General features: G+C 39.4%; 1 protein-coding gene, 1 long non-coding RNA gene and 1 pseudogene across 6 annotated transcripts in view; 1 reads left to right on the top strand and 2 right to left on the bottom strand.

Moving 5' to 3' along the window:
* cd4-1 (CD4-1 molecule) overlaps positions 1–4,427 on the bottom strand; it is a 57,022-nt gene extending 52,595 nt beyond the window's left edge. For 2 of the 5 annotated variants that reach the window (XM_051864565.1, XM_051864566.1), the window contains exon 1: positions 4,270–4,427. The gene's annotated coding sequence lies outside the window, so the exon portion shown is untranslated. The remainder of the gene's footprint in view (positions 1–4,269) is intronic. The other 3 variants (XM_051864562.1, XM_051864564.1, XM_051864568.1) reach the window with 2 other exon arrangements.
* Positions 4,428–4,853: 426 nt separating this feature from the next.
* Positions 4,854–21,537, bottom strand: LOC127497470 (tyrosine-protein kinase-like otk; annotated as a pseudogene).
* On the top strand, positions 10,857–16,985 carry LOC127496794 (uncharacterized). Its single transcript, XR_007925368.1, has 2 exons — positions 10,857–13,607; positions 14,729–16,985. It is a non-coding gene; the product is annotated as an uncharacterized LOC127496794 (long non-coding RNA).
* Positions 21,538–21,613: the final 76 nt, after the last annotated feature.

Below are 21,613 nucleotides of genomic sequence, written 5' to 3'. Positions count from 1 at the left end.
TTTCAGAAACGTTTAGTGATTCACACATACATCTGCTTAGACTGTGGGATGTAGGAAATGTTGAAGAAGTCTGAGGTGTGCAGAGTGCTGAAGAAGAAAAGTGAGTGGAAATTACATAGAAAGACAAATTGCATTTGTCTCTTTCGTTCTTGAGTTTTCAGTTACAAACCTCCTCCATTTAATGAGGTCCTGTAGGTTTGAAATGCAAGTATGGCTAAATGTCAGTGGAAAGAGATGTCGAGAGAAAGAGAGATTACTGGCATTTGGTCTGAGGCTTACAAAAATTTGTATTTTTAGATTAATGTACAGAAGATTAGATCATATTTTAGACTGCAAATTTCGAAACCTCACAGTATAGATTATGATTCTGTTCCATTGCGTAATTGTTGTGTTCACATCATTTTATTTCTTGCACGCTGTGTTTTTCTGCTGATGGGCCTATCCGTAAATGGCCCTTAATGTATTTTCACAGAAATGCTTAAAAAGTCATACATATTTTCTGAAATCTGTCATCTATAGTGTCATTTCCTATATATACTTGTTTTTGTTTTCGTGTGGAGTTCCTTTGAATTCAAAATATACATTCTTCTTTTTTTTTTTTTTTATGTGGGGGCTGCCATACAATTCACATCTGGTTAAGATTTTGCTTGTTTACTGTGCTGAGTTGAATGAATCACTTGAACATCCTCAGTGTCTTCTGAGAGAAGTTAAAAAACATTAAACATTAAAAAAAAAAAACTGACTACAACTTATTGAATGCCTCTTCCATTACAGCAGACCCAGATCATCCATGAAGCCATATTTTTTGTTTTCTTTCTCATTAATTACATTTTCTGTTCTAGAATGAAACTAGGAAGATGACAAATGTCTGTATGACACACTTTGTGAAAGAGGGAATCCTGCTCTCATTATGAAAATCGCTCCCTCCTTCATAACAGCAGCACTCTAACACCAACATCTAACATAGATGCCCTCTCTCTTTTTTTAAAATTGTTAAAGAGATAGTTCACCCAAAAATTTAAATTCTGTCATCATTTACTCACCCTCAAGTTTTTTCAAATCTGTAAGAGCTTCATTCTTTTGTTGAACACACAAAAAGTCATTTTAAAGAATGTTGGTAATTAAACATTTGATGGTAGCCATTGCCTTCCAGAGTAGAAAAAATATATAGGCCTACTATGGAAGTCAATGGCTAACGTCAACTGTCTGGTTACCAACATTCTTCAAAATATCTTCTTTTATGTTCAACAGAAGAAAGAAACTCTTACAGGTTTGGAACTACTTGAGGGTGAGTAAATGATGACAGAATTTTAATTTTTGGGTGAACTATCCCTTTAACAAAACAAAAAAAGAGAGAGAGGGCATCTATGTTAGATGTTGGTGTTAGAGTGCTGCTGTTACTCGTTGTCAAATGCTACAGTAATGAAAATTAAGGGTCAGACCCATTGTGATGTAACACTGGACCAACCAAAAAGGATGTTTCCTTGACTAATAAAGCACACTTATCCTATTCTTTTAATTCCTCATCCAATTGTGATTCCAAATCCAGTGTAGAATCTATGAAACACGTATGTATTCTGGAATCAGGATGCTGATTAATGATTTACTGCCTCATTTTTCATCATTTATAGCCAGAGAAGGATGTTATGCTGGACTGAATTCTCAGAAGATCAAGAGATGTTGTCCAGTGATTGTATATAAAAAGTACATCAAAGCATGATAACGAAAGACTGACTGCGGCCAAATAAATGCGTGCCTGAGAAAATGAAGCTGTTTTGCTTTACGCATTACCCATTGTAATGCATTTGGTATACGTTGCGTATAACAAATGCATACGCAAACAGCTGATACCAGATTTTATGATTGTGCTCATATAATAATTTTGATCCAGATTTTTTTCATTTTGCTAGTGTGTCTTGAAACATTTTTTCTGCCCTCCACTTCAAAGTTTTGTTTCTATGACTGAACAAGTGGTGCTTTCGCAACTACAGGCCGCTGCTGGGGGGGGATTGGGTGATTGTTCTCCCGCGGTAGAAATCGTGTTCCGGGGGGGAGGAATGGGAACGTGGGTGCACACATCCCTACTTATTTGTGATTACAATTACACTGTAACAATGTCACCATTTTGCAAGTTTTATTCACCTGAGGGAACACAATGTGTTGGACTCTTGAAAAAGTCCTTACATTTATGTCATGGGGGATAGCAGACCTACTTCTATGTTTTGTTTGTGATTTTCCTCAACAATCCACAAACAAAAGCAGATCTTCAACAAAAGGCAGTGATGTCTGATAATCACGCACAGTTGTTTTTTTATGATCGGGCATCTGTTTGTATTTCTACCGTAACTCATCGGCTTCAGAATGTATTTGGACACCTAAGCCACACTTAAACATATGAATACCATTACATTAGATAACAAAATATCATATCAAATGTCATTGTTATTGTTGTTTTTTAATCTGACAATTTTCAAGCATACTATTTGACATTAACTACTTGAGTTATTGTAAGTGATAAAACAATAGATTAACCCCTGGTTTCACAGACAAGGCTTAAGCCTAGTCCCAGACTAAAATGCATGTTTGAGTTGTTTTTTGACTGAAAGCAACTTGCACTGACATAACTTAAAATATGTCAGTGCCATTGTTTTGTCTCAAGATACACACCAGTAATGTGTTTGTTTTTTTTAGGGCATGTTTATAAAAGTACTATTATACTTGGGTTGTCAGACGAGTTCATGTGATACACCTGTGTAAACTTGGAAACTGACTTCATACATCCACTAAAAAGCATCTGAATGCATTGCATTCTATTGCATTTTATCAGGTTCATGTGTTCCCTGGGAATCAAACTCAATTTTTTTCTGTTGGTAAAAGCATGTTTGAGCTACAGGAATCAGAAAAGTTAGTTAGATAATGAAAGCTCTAGCAGCTTTTTCTTTTTTGTGCAGATGGCGCATTTTTGCGTTGATTTTGTATCTAAAGCAATAACATTAATTTTTAAGTGGGCACTGTATAGAATGCGTTTTGATAAACTGCAATTAATGTGGATGGATTTCGGTTAGTAAAATTGGGTGAATGATGAGGATGGTGTCTATTAAAATTAATAATTCATAATCCAGAAGCTGTCCACAGACTTTGTTTCCTGCACAGACGGAATCAAACAGGGAAAGGTCGGCATTTTAGAGAAACCTGTACCTTGAAATTTTGAACCAACATATCCATTATGTGATACAGGCATACTAGTGACTTAAACATGAAAAAAATCTTTTCCATTTGAAATGTAGGCCTAAATATTGTCTAATTTTTTGAATTTTGTTTATGAAAATGTGCTGTTTCTGTTCAATATTACCTAAATGTACACATTTTTTTTACTTTTAAATTGATATCTTAATGACCTCAAATGATTTAAAGTAAACGTAGCAAATACAAAAAGGCAAAAAAAAAAAAAAAGTATTCAGTCGCACTTATTCAGTGTATCCGCGTGAACATTCAACAGATCACAAAACTGTTGAAACTTCATAAACCTTCAGCTTATCGGACAAGACTACAAAACACTAAACCTGAACACTACTTAAAGTCTTTGACTTAATTTTCACCCAGTTGATAAGAGTTTGTCTGTTGACAACAAATAATTGTGCATTTTCAGGTAATGGTCCTTTCTGAGGCCTTGGCCTACAGAACAGCTAGAATTAAACACAAGTGACTTAATACGATGCCTACTATCTGTTAATATTCTGCACAGTGAAGGCTGACACTTTTAAATCTTGTATGTCTACAACAAGAGTAATAAAACATAATCTACAAATGCACACTGACAAACACAAAAACTTATGCAGTAAGACATAAGAAAAACAAACAAATATTTAGTATACTGTCAATATATCAATACACCTAAAAATGTTTCTTAAAATGGTCATTAATGTTGATCATTCAGTTCCATGATAAGACATCACACCAAAAACGTCAGATCGGCATCCGAAACATTTGCGCAAAACTTCATACTACAATACAATTTTAAAACACTATATATGACCATATTATTTTAATGAACAAAACGAGCTGCTTGTAAACATCATTAAGGAACAAACACATCTCCACCATTGTCATTTTGAATGGAATATTTTATAGCTCATCATTTGTGTCAGACATTTATCTGAAGACAAATCACTTTTGGCTTTAAACGACAAAACACATATATCAGACATGCAGACTAATAACAAAAAGCAGCATAGTTTGTGTTTGTCATAGTAACAAAGCAATACTTACAGTTCCGATGAAAAGTGTGTGTGTGTGTGTTTTGTTTAGTAACAGAGCTACACTGACATTTTCTTCCAAACACACTCAGTCACACACACAGGACAGGAAACTGCAACGTGATTCGCATAGCTCTACGCTCATGTGTCTGTGATATCGTATGCCTTTGTTTTTACTTAGACACTTCAGTGCTATTTACCTCTATATCATTGCCACACATCATTCATCACACCAAAGGCCTTCCGTCTGCTTCAGTGAGCCTTTCCTAGAGCTCCTTTCACTTGCATTCCAATGTCTTTGTATTTTTATACAGTGCATTTTTATGTTATACTATGCCAGAACACAGACACACTTTTGTATTTAAAATCAGATGAATTTTCTTTGTATCAAAGTATCATTTATAAATTGCTGTATATAATTACATAAAAAAGAAACATTTGAGTCATTTGTTCTGTTTGTTTTGATGTCTGTGAACAGCTGTGCACATATGGACACCTGTGAGCTAAAACAATTCCAGCTGCACCAGTTTAATTCTGCTCATTAAAGCTATAGTGCAAATGTGGGGAAATACACACACACACACAGCACCCCGCCCATGTAGTAGCATGTTAAAAGAATATTAAAATTTTATTTCTGAAAGAAAAATTGAAACGTCATTCAAAAAGTACAGTTGTCAAAACATTTATATACTCGCCAAAATATACATGATGTTTTAAAGGTACAGTAACCATGGCATATTCATTCATCTGAAGCAAGAAGTGCATGTGTTATTCGTTGGCATCATTAAGCAAAAAGCACATTTAAAAGCACAGGCCCAGTGTGGCATGATTTTTTTCTCAGTAGTCTTGCACTCTGCTCTTCTCGATTGTATGGTTCGAGCCTGCTGTACGTGTACGCGGGTTGTGCTGTTGTCTGGGCACTGGAAGCGGCCTCTCTTGCTCTACCAACTCCACCTCACTCTCAGCTCTAAAAACAAACAAATGCTGTGAGACATCTGTAATACTGTAGTATTATTGCTTTTAACACTGTAGTTCATTTATGCTTTAAACTCATATGAATTATTAACTACGAATAAGGAAATATCAATAACCAAATGTGTAACTGTGTACATATAACCAGTGTTAAGGGTAATGCATTACAAATAATGAGTTACATAATCAGATTATTTTTACTAGTAAAGTAACAAACAAACAAGCAAGCCCGGCCTAAGTTAGAAAAAGTAACGCAAATATAACTTTATGTATTACGTGAACTGCGTTGAGTACTTCTGCGAGAGTAGCGTTGCCTGAGTCTGATCCAGAGTTGATGGCTATGCTTTCCCAGGCCGCCGAGAGGGTCGTGCTCGAGTGTAGTTTTTCTGTCAGAAACCGGTCTGGTCCCTCTTCTGCCTTCACCACCCTGGACGGCAGGGTGGCCAAAGGGTACACGGAGATCACCCCGGTTGAGCGTGCTGTTGCGATGCAGTTGTGTCCAACGGCCGCCACCTAGCGGGGTAATCTGCATCACCCATCCAAGGCCTGTAAGTTCTCATCCAACTTAATGGACAAGGCTTACAGAGCCTGTAGACAGGCTGCCTCTGCCTTGCATGCCATGGCCCTGCTACAGGTCTATCAGGCCAAAGAGCTTATAGACATGCCCCAGGGTGGCCCTGACCAACAGCTCTTGGATGAGCTGCACACCGCCACTGACCTCGCTCTTCGAGCGACTAAGGTGACGGCACGTTCCATTGGTCAGACATTGGAGCACCACCTGTGGCTTAACCTGGCAGATATGAGAGAGACCGATAAATATTGGTTCCTGGACTCCCCCATTTCCCAGGTTGGCCTGTTCGGCGACGCGCAGAAGCAGACGAAGGCAATGCTGCCTCCACCCAGCTGTCGGCTGCAGCCCCTCCCGCTTGCTCGGCGCCGAGGGTGCCCGCCTGCGTCGTCATCCACTCCCGCTAAATCTGCCAAGCAACAGCCTCCACCTGGCAGACAGCAGGGAGCTGGTCGCGGACGAGGAGCCCAGCCCGCTCAGCCCGCAGCCAAGCCAGGTGGCAAAAGATCACGCAAGCGACCCTGAGACGGGCAACCTGGAGGAAGTCGAGATGGCTCTTCGGGAGACGGTGAAGGCACTGCTCCCCCGGAGGAGGGCCGGGTGTAGAAACTGTTCCACCGCTGGCTCCTTGGAAAACTTCATTAAAAGAGCTATTTCCTCATCCTCCAGGTCCCAAGAGGGCGCGTCTGGCGGTGTGCGACGCTATGCCTTGCCATCCTCAGCCCCCTCTCATATCACCAACTGGCAGCAGTGTGTGTGTGGAGGCTGCGCTAAGTACGCCGTCTCACAACCTCCTGCCCCACTGTGGAACCAGGTTGCTTCCAGCACTCAGACCTCACTTCGGGCCATGTTGCCGTCCGAGTCGGGTCCCTGTGTTTTGCAGTTGAAGGTAAGTCTTTGGGAAAGTACGACCTGGTCTTCAGGTTCCTGATGGGTGAGGAGACTGAATCCTCCTCGTCCGCACTCTATACCCTCTTGGACTTGTCTCTGTTGCTTACCGCTCTGCAGAGACCACCCTTTGAGCCTTTGCAATCAGCCGAGTTGAAAACTCTGTCCATTAAGACCAGATACGTGCCCAAGGTTCCTACCACTCCCTTTAGAGATCAGTTAATGAACCTGCAAGCGCTGCACTCGGAGGAGGCAGACCCAGCCCTGGCTTTGCTCTGTCCCGTGAAGCTTTAGGACCTCAGACCAGCTCTTCGTCTGTTACAGAGGCCAGCAGAAGGAAAGGCTGTCTCCAAGCAGAGGATGGCCCACTGGATAGTGGATGCCATCACCTTGGCGAATCAGTCCCAAGGCATGCCTTGCCCGCTCAGGTTGACAGCTCACTCCACCAGAGGCGTAGCTTCTTCCTGGGCGCTGATGCACGGCGCCTCGCTGACAGATATATGTAGAGCTGCGGGCTGGGCGACACCCAACACGTTCACTAGATTTTATAGCCTCTGTGTAGAACCAGTTGTGTCCTGCATGCTCGTCCCGAGTGGAAATTAATGCCTGGAGCCCCCGTTCTTGTGATGGCTTGCTGCGCCACACCCTCCTCTCTGAGTGGATAAGTGCGCATATTGCTCCAGTAAGTTCCCCACCTGGTGAACCCTGTTGAGTTCCTCCACAACCCCTTCTGGCCTCAGACATTATGGAGTGTCTGTCGCTAGGCCAAGCACTCGTGTACTTCGCCTGTGCTAGGCTGGGTGTCATATGTTGCGACACCTACGATGGTCTCATGTGTATCTCTATGGTAAGTCTCCCTACGGTGAGCCTGGGTCTTTCCCTTGGCAGAGTCCGCTCTGCCGTCCCTGCCAGATGTTGTCTTCCCCCTGTGTGGCTGGAGCCATCCCAGAGACATTCCATATGTGCACTGCCCCTTGGTCAGTCATATTTGAAAGGGAACGTCTCAGTTAGGTATGTAACCCTTGTTCCCTGAAGGAGGGAATGGACTTTATGTGCCACAGTTCCTGTGCCACCACGTGCTTGTCTCCTCAGCGGAAAACAGAGTGCGCTTGCATGCGCTTTCGTAATTATACCCGCTCTGTGGGGCAGCGTGCAACATGCACATCTCACACGCAAATGTCCATTGGCTCGTTTAGTATACACTTGAAGGTGATAAGGCTCTCATCGGATATCCCAATTCGTCAGTTCACTTCTGACGTACGCCTCTGTTCCCTCCTTCAGGGAACGAGGGTTACATACGGAACCTGGATTGTTTTGAAGAACGTTGAAACAACTTTGAACATTGACTTTCTTTGACAAAAAAAAAAACTGACACGTTTTTCAAAATGTCTTCTTTTGTGTAATAATGTTTATTTTGAGGTGAACTATCCCTTTAACGCAATATAAAGGCCATACAACTTTTAGTAAGCCTAACTGTGAGTAATACAAGTTTCACTGTATTACACAGAGTAAAGGAAGAGGAGATACCTGTTGCATTGGTAGTAGTCTTTGGCTGTAAGAGGCTGCCGCATGGATCTCAGCTTTTTCACTCTCTTCTAGATAAAAGAAAAAAAAAATTAATGAGCCACTTCCTATCTTGCTTGCTTGCTGGCTTTCTTCCTTTCTTTCTCTCACCTTCATTAGTTTGGTCCTTTGCTGCATGAGAACAGTCACAATGATAAGTCGAACAGAACCACAGAACTAGCTCCTATGGCAATCCAGACCCACAGCTATACGCCAAACATTTCCTTTTTCCATGTTCCACCACCCTTTCACTTTAATGATGAAAACTGAACACTATAACAATATCAATAAACATTTTCATTAATTTTTAATTCATTTATTTTTTAAAAGTTCATTTAAAAGTCTCATTTTTTTTAAAAAACAACTAAAACAGACTATGTTGCCTGGAGGCAACACTGTACCACAGAGGGTTAAACAATATATTTTATTTGTGTATTGATTTTCAGCTGTTCTTTTCAATAGGCAACTTATTTCAGATCATCAGTCAAGCTTAGTAAACACTGTCACAGACATGAAGATGTATCTTTAATTTTACCAAGCTGATTGCTCACTAAAACCCCCGCAGTCATCATGTTTTCAGATCTTTTCTAGTTTGAAATTTGACATGACATAAAGTGGTGATATCTAAGAGGGTGAGCAGTTTACTTACTTTTTAATTAGTCTTCCCATTGATGCCATCATTTTGCTCATTCAAAATGACATGCGGAACGCGCACGAAAAAAGAGGTGGGAATTATCGCACCTGGATCGCACCTGAACCAATCATATCCAGTCATAACCAATCACATCCAATCATAGCGCGATGGAGGCATTGCCTCTCCTCACGTAATTTTCCCCCATTCATTTTCTATTACCCCCACAAAACCCACAGCATGCTTTAGGGGCTCTGCTGATTCTCTATGAGCTCAAGGGAGGCACAGGAGATGCAGACTCCCGCTGTAACTTTACCTGGGGGTGTCGCTGTTGGACAGTATTCCTTTAGAAAAACGAGAGACTTATAGACTTTTTATTGTCACATTTTGTAATATTTGCGTTGTTTTATTTTTGTAATATGGAATATTTTCTCATCCTAATTTTTGAGGAGGCACTGCAAAACTCAAAATACGTTGCGTCATGCATGTTTCGCAACAGCTTCAAAGTGAAATGTCCAGTGATTGTTTAGTTTTTTCCGGAACAGATGAACGTGAATATGGCAACATTTTAATATGTTGGAGTTTGTATGTATCACCGCAGTTCTGAATTGAAATGTCCAGTGAGTGGTGCTTAAAGCTTAATGCTCCATCACGTTTAATAATGTATACCCACACTAAACCCTACACTCAAAAAAATGAATTGTTGGATTTACTTAAAAAAGAAGTGTCAAGTGGTTCCACACAACTATATTGAGTAATTTGTACAAATGACAATTTAGTTGTATGAACAAAATAAATTCAAGTAAAGCTGACAAAATTTCTTTGAGTAAATACAAATCATTTGAATGTCACTGTTACATAATATTTATATATGCAGTTTACTTAATGTTATGTTTATTACGTAAGGTGAACACATTTATTGACTTAATTTACCTTATTAAATGAACTATTTTTTCTACAAAATGCACTCAAACAACACATTGAACAAACTCAACTGAATTGAGAGCAAGAATTCCATCCTATAAGCATGCGTATATGAGCCTAAACACAGACAATACTCTTCTGCATAATGATAACCACAAAATTCAAAAACATTATAGAAACTCCTCTAAATGTCCAACATAACTGAATATTAAACACTAACATAAACTAACAACATCTTTCCCTTTACTGAAAAACTCATAAAATAACACTTTAATCCCTAAATTAACCCTCCTAATGCAGCCCCTTGCAAAGCATGCTGGGAACTACGGATCCACTGCCCAGTTAGTTATGTCAACATTAATTTGTGCGTTTCACTCTGCAATGTTAAGTTGACTGAACAAACACTTACTAAGTAAAGCTGACAATACTCATTTTTAGTAGAAACAACGCAATTAATTTACGTTCATGTAGTTACATGAGTTTTTTAAGTAATGTGAACAAGGGTGGTTTGAGTGAAACTAACAACAGTGAAAGTTCTTTTTTTTTAGTGTAAACCTACCCGAAAGCAAATGCAATCATAACCATGGCATTTTAGCTGGTTTTTGTCACAAGTATAATTCTGTACCAGCTGAGCTACTGTGCAAGCTTGTTAAGTCAGTAAAACTGAACATCTGGAGCTGGGTAAGTGATGCACACTCCAAAATATATTCGTTCACAATCATGCACTATGATAAAAGGTGTTTTGAGGTCATTATTGTGCAAGGAGCCGTGTGAAAACAAGTCTTTATTAATCCATAATCTGGCCCTGTAATCATAATTGTGTGTGAAAACGATTAAAAGTGTTTGCTGTTTTACTGCCTCTAGTGTTCATTTCTGCTAGAAACTGCAGTGATATGTACGTATTGGTACATATAGGCTACTGAATAACAACTAGCGAGGGACACCAACCAACATCAGTCAATGTTAAACTGAGCTTTAAATTCTTAAACAGACATGTCCACTGGCCTTCCTCCTTTGAAGTCACAGAATTCAGGTGAATTACTTGACATTTACCATATATTTGATCATTAGGGTGTCTCAGCCACTGTACTGTTTTAGTTTCCGCCAATGTTGCAGTGCAGCTCACTACTAGACTGCACCAGCACTGGGCCTGGTTTAGCAAAGACTGAAGGAGAATAAAAGGAGTGGTTGCATCGTGGTACAAGGGGGACGAGGGGCCCGGGGACACTGCAGTCGAGTGTTTGGGACTGTAAGGGAGGTTGGCCTTGCCTGATTCTCACCTGAGCAATCTCATTTCACCCCAGGCATAAATGGCATACAGCCCATTCACTTTTTATAAGCCACAGAGTAGTAGGTATTCTCTGGTCGTTTAAGTGTTTGGCCCGACCTTCCTTTCTTAAGCCATACCATCTCCCTAGGTGTTATAACTCAACAGCACCCCCACTCTGTCAGGTCTTTCATAAAACCTAGCTGTGATAGTAAGCTTAGGCTTTGTTCTCCCCTCTATCTTTTCCTGTTCTTATTTTATTTTTTCTCTTTAATTGTTTTTGTTTATTTTGTTCTGTTCTATTTGCTGTTCTGTTGTGTTTTGTTTCTTTCAGTTCACATAAAGGCAGAGCCTATGAGAGCCATCAAGGAAAGCTGAATAACAGATTGACGACCCAAGCAGCCAGAGTCATTAGATGACCCACTTGTCTACCGCCCGTCAAAATCTTTATTTAGATCCAGCGCTCACCCACACAAATCGGCCCCACCTGGCCATTCACGGCCAAAGACAATAGGTGTCTGGCCTACATCCCAATAACTGTCTGCACCAGTTAGTCAAAGTCACACCTACAGCGTACATGATCACATACTATCGTAGCTCGCTAATTCTGCACGGACTTGCATTGGCCTTTTTGTGCTGTCTTTCTCTCACCAACAGTGAGCCGCTATATCCCGATCATCCAGCCCCGCCACACACTGGGATCATCTCGAGACCATGACCAACGCGTCCCTACCCAACGCCACCAGTGACTTACAGCACCTGAGCAGAGAGCAGCAGCACGACGACTTGAACAGGAGTTTCTAGTTCAGAAGGGGGTGAAAGCCCACTGCTCAAGACATCCCAGTATCCTAGAAAAAGGGGTGGGAGCCTTTCACACCTACCTGCAGGACATAGACATTCTCTTGCAAACTGTGGCCAACGTGACCACATGGGACAGACTGTATCTGCTCAGAATCACGTCCAGCCATGATGTGCAGAGTTTCCTAGATCGGCAACCAGAAACTGTCAAGTCAGACTACCAGCAGCTGTGATAGGCTTTGATTAGTGAGTTTTCTGACCCTGAATCGGACCAAGGGCTCATCGTCACCATGGACTTTAAACAGGGCCGACTTGAAACCCCACAGACGTATTACAACCAACTCCAACAGGCCTACTTCGGTGCAAGGAACGAGCCAGGAATGGAGGAAGATTTTAACTTTAGAACCCTGCTCCTCAGAAATCTGCATCCTACAGTGAGTCATCACCTAGTCCTGGCCTGTCCGCGCAGCATGTCCACAGCTGCGGGACTTAGCCCATAAGACCTATGCCAAGCAAAAGACTGCTTCTGAAAAGACTGTAAAAAATCCAACAATTTACCCTGTCTCTGATCACTGTTCAGAACTGGCCTTAGAGGGCGCACAACACCACTACAGTGACAGACTTTTTAAAAGAGACTGAACCTAACACCCAGATCCCTGCTGACCAGCCACTGACCACAGAACCAGCTAACCCATCACCAAGTGACAGCATCACCCAATCACCTCAGCTGACGGCTGCACATCCAGAGCAAACCAACCCACTTCATCACACTGTCAACCAGGACTCCAAGGTACCATAAAGTGCTGTTTTGGTTGTCTGCCTCCCTAACGAACCACATGGGACCAGCCCCAACTGCCTATCTGCACACAATCCCCAGTACCAAGACTCCTGGGGAATCTGATCGAAAAGAGAGTGGCCCGGAAACTCTACCTAGCCATCACTTTGGAAAATGACATGAGAACTGAAGCCCTGGTAGACACGGGAACAGATCTTTGATGTCATCAAACCTCTTTGACAGACACAGAGTTGTAGCTAAGAGACAAAATCTAACTCTCAGATCCCAAAAATGTGAGCTGAATGTGCAATCGTACAGCCAAAATGAGGTCCAACTTGAACAGATAGCTCCCATTCACCTAACAATGGGTCCAATGAGCCTGGTACACCATGTGTACATATCACTAATGGACACATATCCCCTTCTCATTGGCAAAGACCTGCTAGATTGCTTTGTGCCCTTATTGGACTGCGAGAACCTCTGCCTCTCCAGTCACCCGGATCACCTGAGCCAGACTGTCAGGTCACAGAGGTCATGGGAAATCTCACAGCCAGCCACGGGAACACCATCTCAGCCCCAGAGCAAGGGTCAAGTTTGCTACTCTGCACTTTCAACTCACCAAAGACTCTGATTCCTACTGCCCCAAGGTCATGGCAGACCTGCAGCTGAAAGATGTAACAACAACAGACATCATTCTTGCACTGTGGGCAGACAACTCAGCCATCAGCCTTGCACTGTTCAATGCTCTCATCAAAGGTGCACCTGACCTCTCTTTTGCCAGCAAGTGCACCTGCTTCCCTTTGGACTCTTGTCTGTCAACCATGGTGACTGACATTGTTTCAAATTTGTTTTTCTGTCTTTCAGACAGAAACTCCAATGTTCTTGCTCAAAGAAAGGCGACAACTCTCGAAGTTCTACCTTTGTTTATGAAGGAAACGTCTGGAAACATCCTGAAGACTTGCCTGGTAAGAAGATGTGTATCATCAGCATACATGTTCACCAGATCCTGTCTGGTATACAAAACTAATCATCAGCTCTCTATCAGCCAAGAGGCAGAGGAAAGGAAAGAAAGCAGGAGACAAAGTCATGGTAAAAACTGTAATGTAGCAATAGCAGAGTAAATAAAATTTACTATGTAATGTAATATGAAAAAATATGAACATAGAAGATATAAACAAGAAGAAATTAAATTATTTACTCACCCCGTATGTTGTCTCAAAATCATAATTTACTTTCTTCTGGTGAACACTAAAAATTTTTTTGAAGGTTTGAAGGATTTTTTAGTTCACAAAATTCAAGTCAATGGGGTCCAACACTTTTAAAGTCCAAAAAGGACATAAAGGCAGCTTGAAAGTAATCCATATCTAGTGGATTACTCTAGTGATTTACATTTACATTTACATCATTTAATCATTTAAGCTGGGGACACACTTAATGACTAGCTAAAACATTCTAAGACTGTTTCCTTTGACTGCGCCGATTTAAATGCTTACACACAGAATTTAAACAAACACAGATTAAATGCAACTGGCTCTGACTCGGCGCGTTTGGGCATCATCAGTCGTAAGTATCAAATTACATTCATAATCAGCCTTACAATTGTTAAGTGTGTCCCCGGCTTTAGCAGACGTTTTTATCCAAAGCGACTGGATTTTTACAATTTTGGATGATTTAAACCAATCTTCGCTGATGCAATACGATCAGTTTGGGTGATGAACAGAATGTAAGCCTACTTCCTCATGCCCTTTGCATTTGCGATTTTTGGTGACCTATCTCTCTTAAACAATATAAAAAGCATTAAATCAGAATGACCATGGATTCTGCTGTGGACAAGTGCCACAGGTAATCACATTAATGATGATATGGCATCTAACAGCACAGGTGCAGGTGTGGCATTGTTTAGGCTTAGGAAATATATTCCGTCTATCAGTTTTAGTTCTATGGCGAATTTGATCAAGCTTAAAAACATGACCACCTTTACTTTCCAAATTAAGTTACATGATCACGTTTAGGAACACTCTGTAGTCCAACAGAATTCAATCAAAAATTTGTTTTGATCCTAATTTTATGCTGATTTCTACTGCAGGACACAGAGCCAGAAGACACTCGCAAGGGGAGAAGATGAGGATCTTAACCATCGTTGAAGATGACATTGCCACCATCCACTCAAACCCAAATATAAGGTGCCTCTCTGTAGTACTATAAGAGCAGATTGGGCCAGATAATGTGCAAGACCTTTGCCACAGCTGTTAATCTCTTTGGCTTGATTTATGCCCTAAATGTGAACTATCCTCAAGAATTAAAATACACTTTTGAAAAAATTCAAAAGTATTTATTGTTCTTGACCCCCAGCGCTCAGCAAGAGTCTGGCCCTTCAAAAAAAGTATTAATGTTCAAGTAGCTGCAATCCATATGGATAATCATAAGGTTGAGCATTTATTTATTCCAGTTTGTATCCCCCCTCTAATTTAATGCATAAACCTTTTTTTTAAATAAATCTTGAAGAGTGGAGTAGAACTTCATCACCTTCTAATATATGTACCTCATGCAGACAGAAACTTTGTTTTGCAGAATTGTCAATAAATAATTTCTGTAATGATGGCAATGTCTTTTGTACTGTGTTGTATTTACAGTATGGTTTGTACTCCCTGCATTTGCATTCATAATGTGAGGGCTATACAAATGAGATATTTGGTAAAAGTTGAATCAACTTGAAAAAGTAAGGCAACCGGCTGCAAAAGCTTTTATGAGTTTACTGAACTTCAGGCCTCTGTAGGTGTGCTTACTTGTTTCTTTGAGTTGGAATGGTAGTTTGATGAACTTACTGAGGAAGGTATAATCAACTTAATCAAATAAATTTAGTGAACTTTCAAAAATGATTTGGCACAACTTCAACTACTGAAGTTGAGTAAACTCAAAAATGCTTTGCATCTGGTTGCCTTATTTTTTAAGTTAACTCAACTTTTTATTTTTTACAGTGTGGCTCCTACGGCAATCCAGACCCACAGCTGTATGCCAAAATGGTCCATGTTCCCCCACATGCAGGTGTTTTCCCTTTCACTTTAGTGACTTCCTGTCCACACCTGTTCAGTGATCAAGACGAAGACTGAGCTGTTGATCTGGGATCTTGCCCAGTGCACATAAAAGGGCATCATTTCTATTGTGGAATTATGTTCATCCCTTTAGGAATGCAGCGATATTAAAATTCTGGCTGATACGAATAAGCTGAGGCAGTTGTGGCCTAATGGTTGGAGAGTCAGACTTGTAACCAGAAGGTTGCAGGTTCAAGTCTCAGGGAATGTAGGTGGGGGGAGTGAATGAACAGCACTCTCTTCCACTCTCATTACTCACAACTGAGGTGCCCTTGAACAAGGCACCTAACCCCCAATCACTCCCCTGGCGCAAAAACTCGGGGTGTGTGAGCACTTGGATGGGTGAAATGCAGAGCCCAAATTCCAAGTATACTTGGTCACTTTCACTTTTATAATTATTTTCCATGTTATGGCCAATAACTTTTTTACTATTTTGTCTATATAAATAAAAGATAAAGCACTAAAAAAATAATTTTAAATGTAACAAGAATTTAGGTATCAACTAATGTACAGTATGAAAAATTATATTTTATTCAGTTATAGTGAGTGTTAGATGACAGCAAACAGTCTAAATGTAAAAATAGGGGAAATGTGCATACACAATTAAATGTCCAATTCCAACATATTTTCAATAATAACTGATATGGTTCTGTAGGAAAGATACAACTGTCACTGTCTCCACAGCAAACTGCACATTGAGCCTCCAAGGGCTTGCAAAATTATTGTCCCATGTGTTGTTCTTTTTAACATTTTAAAAACATATTCTTCCTTCAAAGAGGAGGATGAACTTGAAGAAGAGGGTCATGAAGAAGATGAGGCTCACGAAGCAAACCCTCTGCAACAAGATATCAGGCTGAATTTGTTGTCAGAGATGCCATCGTGAATGCATTCTTTAATGAGTAATATAGCCAAGTAGTTGTAGCAGCAGTAATATTAAAAATAAAATGTATTAGTAGTAGATATTAATAATAAAATGTATTAATAGTAGTAGCCTAGTAATGTTAATAATAAAATGTAGGCTAGTAGTTGCAAGTAAAAGTAATGCTATTTATTAGTAGTGCTATTTATTAGTAGTATTAATATTATACATGAATGTATTAGCTATATATTTATTATTGGTGTTTTGTTAATATATTTGTTCTTAAAATTACATAATACAAAACTTTTCAGGTCTGTCGTAAAATGTATTATTCGTCAATTGATATAGATGTTATTTTCCCTTCACTGCAGAAGTTTGTTGTTAAGAATGAAGTTTAAAGGTCTTGATTTTCCTTCTCCTTTTTGAGTTTTTCTATCTCTAACTGCAGTTTTATCTTTTGTAGCTGTAGGACTTCTTTCTGTAGTTCCAGCAGTTCTTCTCTTGTAGCGGCTGGAGAGGGTATTTGCTTCTTTCTGCAATTCAAAAGTGTTTTGGAGAAATTATGTCTAAATAGTCTAAAAATAATATTGAGGCTGTTCTAAGTCAAATTACCAATAGACTAAAATAATTGTTAACAAAGAAGCAACAAAACCTCACTTGGTTGCTGCCTGGTTTGGCGTACTGCTGGTGCTCTGTTGGTTTTGAAGTTGCTTTGGTTGCTGGGAAGGTCTAACACGTGAAACAAATACAAATTATCATATTATTTTGTCATATTATGCCTGTCGTGATTTTTAAATCTTTTATCTTCAGCAGTGATAAATTTGATTTGATTTTAAGACAATAATGTTCTCTCACTCCGTGTTATGTTCCTCTGGTTCAGCTTCACTCTCTAAACCACCAGAGATGCCAGCCAGGACAGGTGAGTCCACCCCAAGGATGTCTTGGACCATTTTACTAGAGTCTGACAGTTCAGGCGGCGGTGGTCGTTCACCTGCAATTTTGTTATCAAAATGCACTTGGTGCCGTGAAAACAGGCTAATAAAAAAAAAATTTCTTACCAGTTTTGTTGGAATCCCTCTTATGAAGGCTTATTTCTTTTCTCTTTTTTTTTTTCCACCACAGAGATGTTTTCATTTTTATGAAATTATTACCTTTGAAACTGTCCTCTTTACTCCTAGATTACGTGCGTTAATTTTCTCTGTTATTTCCTCCCACTGTTTATGGCATCAGTTACAACGGGATTAAGTTTGATTTTTAAAATTGCTTTTCTTTTCCCATATTCATCAAGAAGTATACACTTCTCCTCCTCTGTCCAATTTGGCTTTCTTTTTTTTTTTGTTTTCCTTATCCATTTCTTTATTCATTTTATCCATTGTTTTCTATAAAGCTGCTACTGGGTTAACGTATACAGTAGCGTGTCCATGGCAACAGTAGAATTTTATAATGGCAAAACCTGGGTCGCTGTCGTGAAACACTTAACAGTTTTCGTTACCTAAGAGAACCGTTTAAGGGATTATATGCAACACCCTCAATTCATTCTCTTGGGTAAGGGGAAATCACGGCTTAAGTCTCATACTTAAGGGAATAACTTAAGGTGCTTTATGCAACCAGACATTGATATATAGAATGCATCCTTACATGTCTGATTTTGTAAAGTTGTGAAATGTAGATTTGTTTTACCTGAAGGTTTGGCCACAACCGTCAAATTCGTCTCTACAGTATGCTTCAGTCCTCCCTCAAACTCCACTGTACACACATACTTCCCTTCATCCCTAAGCTGCGCCTGAGAGAATAAGAGAGGAAATGACTGTCAACTTACACTCTTAAAAATAAAAGTTGTTTATTGGCATATATGGTTCCATGAAGAACCTTAAACATCCATGGAGCATTTTCATTGCACTAAAGGCTCTTTAGATTATACATTTTATAAATTCTTCACATTAAAAAAAAGGTTCTTATATGGCAGGGGTGCCCAACCTTGTTCCTAGAGATCTACCTACCTGCAAAGTTTAGCTCCAACCCTGATAAAACACTGAATCAGCTAATTAAGATCTTCAGGAGCAGTTGATAATAACAGACAGGTGTGTTGAGCAGAGCTGGAGCTGAACTCTGCAGGAAGATAGATCTCCAGGAACAGGGTTGGGCACCCCTGCAAAAAAAAAAAAAAAAGTTCAGTGTAAGGTATTCACATTTATCAACGTGACATCATATTTGATGTTGAGTTGTTCACTAGTAAATGTGACTTTTGATGAATTCTCGCCACTCCAGTGTAAGCCTTTGGTTTCCGTGTTCTTCAAGGTTGGGAAAGAGACTGTGGGGAGGTGGTCAGCCGTCCATTTCCCACCCACAACACGTTGAGATACACGCTGAGGAAGAGAACAGGGCAGCACTATTTTGCCTCCTTCAGAAACTTCAACAGCTGTGGTCTGAAGACCTGCTGGAGACCCAGACAAATGTCATTTATAGTATGAAATGTGAAATATCATAATATTTTTTTTTTTTAATTGTTTAATAACAATTACTGAGGGACACCAACCAACAACAGTCAATTTTAAACTGAACTTCAAGTCATCCTTGATCAGACATGTCCACTGGCCATCATCTTTTGAAGTAACAGACTTCAGGTGAATTACTTGTTTTTTATCATCTTTTTTATCATTAGAGGGACTCATCCACTGTACTTCAGTGTTTGGGTGTCCTGTAATGTCGCAGTGCAGCTCTGCACTGCTAGACTGCACCAGCACTGGGCCTGGTTTAGCAAAAACTGAGACAGAGAGAAATAAAAACAGGAGCAAAAGCATATAAGAAAAATACAATTATTCTAAAAATAAATACATTAAAAAAAAGACAACTGTTTGTTCTCGCCACTGCTGTCGTCTCTCACCTGACACAACATGCAAAGTGTATCGTTTCCCTGTCTGACTGCAGGAATAAACTCCAGCGTCTCCTGTCTCCAGTCTGGAAACCTTCAAAGTTCCTCCACTTAGACTTACTCTATTCCTAATATGGGAAGGACCTTTAAAAATAAAATCAATTATAGTGTGACTACTCACAATACTTCATATTCAAATCATTTTTGTATCAAAAGGTGAAGAAACTACCCCTCCGACTAGTTCCAGTTTTGCCATCAATTTTCATGATGAGAATGTTGTCCAATTTCCATTCTACATCACTGTTCTGAGATACTCCACAATCCATGGAAACCTCACCCCCGACTTGACCATACTTGACGAACTCATCACATTCCCCACACGATATGAACAGTGCTGACGGAGAGAAGTAAGAGGAGTTAAAGAAAGCAAAGCTATGCAGGCAGAGTAATTACAGACTGTTTATAATAAAAGGTACTTCAGAATATTACAATGCACTTTATGAGTTTATTTATGCTCACCAAGAAGGAGAAAAAAGAGGATCTTGCAAGTTTGCATTCTGTTCCTTTTTCTAAGAAATATACTGAATGAAAAAAAGTTTATTTTTAAATCAAAAGCCCGGCGTTATATTAATTTATTTATTTTTTCAATGAGAATCTGATTAGTTTTGTTTATGAAAAGAGGCCTATGCTTTTACAACTAAGAAAAACAAACAAACAGACAGACAGGAAAACAACATATGAGGCTATGAGCCACAAGTGCAACTGCTTTCGGCAATTTTGTTTCTTTTTTTATCCCTCAGTAAATGATAGTCCTAATTTCAACCGATTAAAATTCAATTTGAACCATTTGAGATAAATATCCAAGACACTATTAGGCTAAACAAGTTATCACCATTTGATGCCTCCAAATTGTACACAAACATTAGTAGACATAGGAAAAACAAAACAAGCTTAATAATGTTGTCTCTAATGTATAGTAATATACATAAATTTATTGTAGAGTGTTTGTGGTGCAAATGAGCATTTTTATTTTAATCTGCTGTTATTATTACAGATTATTATGACCAGCTGACAAATTTTTATAAATCCTGCAAAATCCTGTGGTTACATTATAATCTTGTAATCGTTTATGTCGTTTACTTTGTTTTTTTTTATATTACATTTATTATTAAAGTCAGTCCTTATCTGTGTATGTTCAAAAATCATTAAGTTAACGAAAAGATAAAACGAATATTTATATTAAAAAAAATACATAAAATCTAAAAACTTACAAATGAGCATCATGATCGTGTCCTCTTTTGGTTGATAAACTACACAATATCTGAATCTCACCAAGAAACTGAAGACAGATTTATCTTTACTTAGACCACATGCAGCAAAATTCTGTTGAATCTCTTTTAATGTTATTTTTCCCCCCTTTTCCCTTCTTTTTATTTAAACTCCTTCACGTATGCAAGTAATGTATTATATTTTATAGTTAAAAGCTCTGCTGTTTATACTCACATTTGAATGCTGTTTTATGTTCTGTTGAAAAGAAAAAAATTCTGCGCCTTTAGTCCAACTGGCAAACCAGCCTGTGTGAGATACCGGCCGATACGAAAACCTGAACCTGCACTAGAAACTGAAATGAAGTAAGAAAGCGGAAGATTTATTTTTTGGAGCGCAACAACCGATGTAGGGCAGAAAACGCCTCTCACATGCACTTCTCAGTGGGAAATCCTTGTTAGATTTGAGAATTAAGCTTATAAACAGGGTCACAATAACGTAATGTATCTGTTAAAAATTTAAATTGCTAGCATTTTACACCTAAAGCCTAAACAGCATGTGCACACTGATGCAATCTCAGTAGACAACAATGCAGATTCAGATAAGATACAAAGAGGTTTACTTACCATCAAAGCTTGACAACAGTAAGACATAAACGACGTTTTAACTTTCCATTGTTAACCAGATGTGCTTAATTGAATGTCATTCGTGACGTTTACTCACTTTTACATTCATACATAATTATATTTAATTAATTGCCTTTACATTTATCAATCTTTGCACTTTCAGTTTTGCCAGTAAACAACATGCATTCATATTAGGTTCTTCCTATAAAATGACTGTTACTGCTGACACTGCATGTGGCAGAAAATTCCTTCACAC

Source organism: Ctenopharyngodon idella, chromosome 16 (genome assembly GCF_019924925.1).
Source record: "Ctenopharyngodon idella isolate HZGC_01 chromosome 16, HZGC01, whole genome shotgun sequence".
NCBI classification, from domain to species: Eukaryota; Metazoa; Chordata; class Actinopteri; order Cypriniformes; family Xenocyprididae; genus Ctenopharyngodon; species Ctenopharyngodon idella.
This window is presented reverse-complemented; position numbering and strand designations above follow the sequence as displayed.